Below are 6,056 nucleotides of genomic sequence, written 5' to 3' on the forward strand. Positions count from 1 at the left end.
AATTGTATGTATTACATGCAATTGTAATATATGCATATATATTGTTACAACTGTATGCATTACAATTATACAATGTATTATAATAAATTGTTACAATATACATGTATATACATATATTACACATGTAATACAATGTATACATAAATACGGGCAATAGATACATAACCTATATTAGCTATTATTTTATGAGCACAAAGTATATATATATTAAACATATGCACATACACAAATTATATATTGTGTATATGTGTATGTGTATAATATACAGATGTACTATAATTGTAATACATTGTATGATTGTATAACTGTAATGCATACAATTGTATGTATTACATGCAATTGTAATATATGCATATATATTGTTACAACTGTATGCATTACAATTATACAATGTATTATAATAAATGGTTACAATATACACGTATATACTTATATTACACATGTAATACAATATAAACATATATAAATGCAATAGATACATAAACTCTATTAGCTATTACTTTATGAGCACAATTACTAGTACCACTATTCCAACCGCTACCACAATTCCTGCTACTACTACCACCAATGTTACGACAACAATTAGTACTGCAACAATCACTGCTACTACTACTCTTATTACTACTACTCTTAGTACCAGTGCTACGGTTGCAACCGCTGCTACAACTATTGTTACTGTAACAATTAGCACTACTACTACAACTACAGCAATGACTGCTACTACCAAGACTACCACGGCTGCGAGTATTACCACCATTATTATGACTGCTACAACTGCTGTCACCACAGCAATTATGAGTACTACGACGACTGCTGTTCCTAGTACCACACCTGCTGCAGTCATTATTCTTCCTGCTACTACAACTATGAGTACTAGTACACTTGTATGAGTGCTACAACTGTGACGACTACTGCTGCAGATGCTCCTTCTAGTCAAACCACCATAACTACGGCTGCTACGACTGTTCCTATAATGAGTGTCACTCCTACAACTCGTGCCACTATTGTGACTATTGCTCCTGCAATGACAATTACTACTCCTACTATTACTACTCCTCCTACTGCTACTACTACTACTAGCTACCACGATAACAGTTACTACTCCTACTATTACTACTCCTACTCCTACTCCTACTACTACTAGCTACTACAATGACAGTTACTACTCCTACTGTTACTACTGCTGCTCCTACTACTACTAGCTACCACAATGACAGTTACTACTCCTACTATTACTGCTCCTACTACTCCTACTCCTACTAGCTACCACAATGACAGTTACTACTCCTACTATTACTGCTCCTACTACTCCTACTACTACTAGCTACCACAATGACAATTACTACTCCTACTATTACTACTCCTGCTCCTACTACTACTAGCTACCACAATGACAATTACTACTCCTACTATTACTACTCCTACTCCTACTCCTACTACTACAATGACAATTACTACTCCTACTATTACTACTCCTCCTACTGCTAGTACTACTACTAGCTACTACAATGACAGTTACTACTCTTACTATTACTGCTCCTACTACTCCTACTACTACTAGCTACCACAATGACAATTACTACTCCTACTATTACTACTCCTACTCCTCCTACTACTACTACAATGACAATTACTACTCCTACTATTACTACTCCTACTCCTACTCCTACTAGCTACCACAATGACAGTTACTACTCCTACTATTACTACTCCTACAACTACTAGATACTCCAATGGCAATTACTACTCCTGCTATTACTCCTACAACTCCTCCTCCTCCTCCTCCTCCCACTCGTCTTGATCACAGTTCCGCTTTCTAACTACTGAGTAGGGTCCTCCATGAGGTAAAGGGACAACGCTGAAATTTCTGAAATCACAAAAGATGAGACATTTCAGCCGAGTCGCGGACGCCGGGTTCCCACCATCGCTCGCCTCGGGCCTCTTTCTCGAAGAAGCACAATTTTTGGTGGCACGCGCCAGGTAAAGGGATTTTTAGCAAATAGTCTAATTCTTAAAAAGACTTCCCATATTCTAAATTTTGTCGTGGAACGGCGTTTCCCACGCTCGGAGGAGCACCAAATCGAACAGATTTCGATCGACTAATCTCGTTTTCGTCCCTCAGAGAAGGAATACGCAAACCGTTTGGTCCCAAAGTCAGAAAATCCCCGTTAAGGGTATTGGTTCCTGTCCCACACGGCTCGATGGATCCGAACACGGGTTTGAGCCGGGTGCCCCCTGAGTTGAGCTAAAATATTTGAGAATTATAATGTCTCACTCTTGTTTTTTTTTTTTTTTTTTGATGTTTTTTGACGTCTGGATTAAGAAGAAAGCCTCTTGACATCGTCTGATGGCTCTGGAGGCGAGAATCGAGACCGTGCCCAAAACAGCCTGATTTAGGGGAGAAATCTATTTCCGGGCAATATTCACTCGTTTACGTAGAAATCGGTTTCCCATCTGCCAGGTGACTTTCCAGCCCTGCACGATGATGGAGTGAAACAGAGTGAATATTTGTGGAATTTTATTTTATCTTTTTTTTTTTGGACAAATGCCACCACCATATGTCCAGAACTGGTTCTCTTTCCAGTTTTCACTGAGAACTCCGCGTATCGTCACTTTTCAGTTTTTACGTCTGACCATACTCATCTTCTGCAATTTCTATAATGATCGCTTCCGACCCCTCGATCCCAAATTCCTTGGGAGAAAATGCTCCTTCTCACAAGTTGGATTTCGGAAATTATCTCAATATCGCTATTTTCCTCTTATTTTGCTTTCCCCCCAGCGTTTTATGCTTTCCTCTGCATGCCGGAAACATTCTCTCATTGTCGGTTTTCTGTTTTCCCAAAATTTGATTTCTCAGAGTGCAAACTGCCCACATCGATATTTTTAACTCAGCAGTCATGGTATTTTTTTTCTATTTTGTGCAGACCATTATGTCAGTTTGCTCATTTCTTAGAATCCAATGTTCCAATTTCCTCTGAATCTTGGAAATCTTATGTATCATATATATATATATATATATTTTTTTTTTTTAACTAAAATCTGTTCTTCCTTTTTCGATAACTCTGGTTTGTGTTTTGCTCTGTTTTATGCTGAGCCACGTCCAGCTAACACCCTTCCACGTTTTGGGTATCGGAGCGCCACCCCAAGCTGCTTTTCAGGGTGGACACTAATTTCCCCCTGTTTGAACAGCCGGTCGTTTTAATTGGAGTTTGGACCTGAAGGGAGGGGTCATAATCTTGACAAGAATTTGCCCTCGGGAAGACGGGCAGCGACTTGTGGAGACAAGATGGTGGAAGACGACACGAGGAAGGAGGGAGCGTTTGCAGAAACGGGAGGCAGTGAGCGCAGGCCATGAGAGTATTCAGTCCACGCCAAATGGTCTTAGAGGAGCACGAAATACGAAGGACCTTTTGGGGCAGAACAAATGTCTCCATAGACGTTTTGGACAGAACCAAGTATGACCAGATACGAAGGACCTATTGATGTGGATCAAATGTGGACAGGACCAATTTCAAGGACCTTTGGTGTAGACCCAATAGATCATGGACCAAGTGTCTCATGGACGTTCTGGACGGGACCAAATTTCAAGGACCTTTGGTGTAGACCAGATATATCATGGACCAAGTGTCTCATGGACGCTCTGGACTGGACCAGACTTCAAGGACCTTTGGTGTAGACCAGATATATCATGGACCAAGCGTCTCATGGATGTCTGGACTGGACCAGATTTCAAGGACCTTTGGTGTAGACCCAATAGATCATGGACCGAGTGTCTTATGGACCTTCTGGACGGGACCAGATTTCAACGACCTTTGGTGTGGACCCAATAGATCATAGACCAAGTGTCTCATGGACGTTCTGGACTGGACCAGACTTCAAGGACCTTTGGTGTAGACCAGATATATCATGGACCAAGTGTCTTATGGACATTCTGGACGGGACCAGATTTCAAGGACCTTTGGTGTAGACCAGATATATCATGGACCAAGGGTCTCATGGACGCTCTGGACGGGACCAGATTTCAAGGACCTTTGGTGTAGACCAGATATATCATGGACCAAGCGTCTCATGGACGTTCTGGACTGGACCAGATTTCAAGGACCTTTGGTGTAGACCCAATAGATCATGGACCAAGCGTCTCATGGACGTTCTGGACTGGACCAGACTTCAAGGACCTTTGGTGTAGACCAGATACATCATGGACCAAGTGTCTTATGGACATTCTGGACGGGACCAGATTTCAAGGACCTTTGGTGTAGACCAGATATATCATGGACCAAGCGTCTCATGGACGCTCTGGACGGGACCAGATTTCAAGGACCTTTGGTGTAGACCAGATATATCATGGACCAAGCGTCTCATGGACGTTCTGGACGGGACCAAATGTCCCCTAAAGATGATGGGAGCCCCAGATGACCAAGACACAGAGCGCCGGGGACGATTCTTGTTTTTGTTGGTTCCAAAGGCAGCCAGATGGCCTGTCTTCTGGGGAAACGACCCCATTTGTCTCTGCAAAGACTTCCTCCGCCATTAATCATGTCGGGTGTGCAGGATCTACAGTTGGTTGCTCCGACATTCTATAGCCACCCGCTGTCTCCATGAAGTCTGTCGGTGTCTGCTGAAATGATCCCGTTGGCGCGTGGGCGACAAGAACGCACTTGGTGCTTATGCTTCTCCGACTATGACCAGAGATGGGTCAACTGGGGGCGTGAACTGGTGGGAGGACAATTCACCAGCAGACCGCCACCTGGACGGGAGGGTCCGAGATGGCTTGAAAATGGCTCCTTGCCCTCCGGGTTCATCTTGGGAACCACCCGCATCGGAATCGTCCTATTTCAACGTCAAGGAGTCAACCACCAGGCCCCACCGGGGAGGTCTTCATCCCTCGCCCCAAACAGCTCCCCTTGCTGCATAGACAGGGTGTGTTGTAGGATGTTCCCAATGTGCAAAGATTTCATTTCCAAATCAGGGCAGATTCTGAGGTTCCGGGTGGATGTGAATGATGGCGGGGGGGGGCACTCTTGACCCTAGCATTGTAATGCCCTTACCTAACATTTCTGCTGTTTTTCTGTTTTTTTCCCCCTCCATATTTAGTTCTTCCAATGACTAAGTAGTTGTATAAATGGAATAAATAACTGAATAGTTGCAGAAGTGGAATAAATAACCGAATAGTTGTAGAAATGGAATTGGTGACTACCATCGCTGTGTCCCACCGTGTTTTCCACAGGAGACGTGAGGAAGAAACCCGGGTGCCCCGTGGGCTGGGTGGTCCCGGGCAGCCTCGTCTCGGCACGAGCGCGGAAGGATGCGGGTGAGCGGGACAGGAACGGTGGGGATGTGTGACGCTCAGGGGACGGGTGGCCTTCTGTCCTGCATTCGCCCGCCATGACGGTCTCGGTTGGAGGACGTATATATATATATGGTGTGTATATATATGGTGTATATATATATATATGGTGTATATATGGTGTGTGTGTATATATATATGGTGTATATATATGGTGTGTATATATATGGTGTGTATATATATGGTGTATATATATATATATATGGTGTATATATATGGTGTATATATGGTGTATATATATATATGGTGTGTATATATATATATAGTATAAATATGGTGTATATATATATATACACCACGGTGTATATATATGGTGTATATATGGTGTGTGTATATATATATATGGTGTATATATATATATGGTGTATATATATATATATGGTGTATATATATGGTGTGTGTATATATATATATGGTGTGTATATATATATGGTGTATATATATATATATGGTGTATATATATGGTGTGTATATATATATATGGTGTATATATGGTGTGTATATATATATGGTGTATATATATATGGTGTGTATATATATGGTGTATATATATATGGTGTATATATATGGTGTATATATATATGGTGTATATATATGGTGTATATATGGTGTGTGTATATATATATATAAATACCAAACATATATATGGTATAAATATATACATGGTATATATACACACACAATGGAATATTACTCAGCCATAAAAAAG

General features: G+C 41.6%; 1 protein-coding gene across 3 annotated transcripts in view; it reads right to left on the minus strand.

Annotated features, from left to right (window-relative positions):
- Positions 1 to 6,056, minus strand: part of DHRSX (dehydrogenase/reductase X-linked) — a 138,597-nt gene that overhangs the window by 10,195 nt on the left and 122,346 nt on the right. The gene's annotated exons all lie outside the window — the stretch shown is intronic.

The sequence above is a fragment of the Equus caballus genome, chromosome X (assembly GCF_041296265.1).
Source record: "Equus caballus isolate H_3958 breed thoroughbred chromosome X, TB-T2T, whole genome shotgun sequence".
NCBI classification, from domain to species: domain Eukaryota; kingdom Metazoa; phylum Chordata; class Mammalia; order Perissodactyla; family Equidae; genus Equus; species Equus caballus.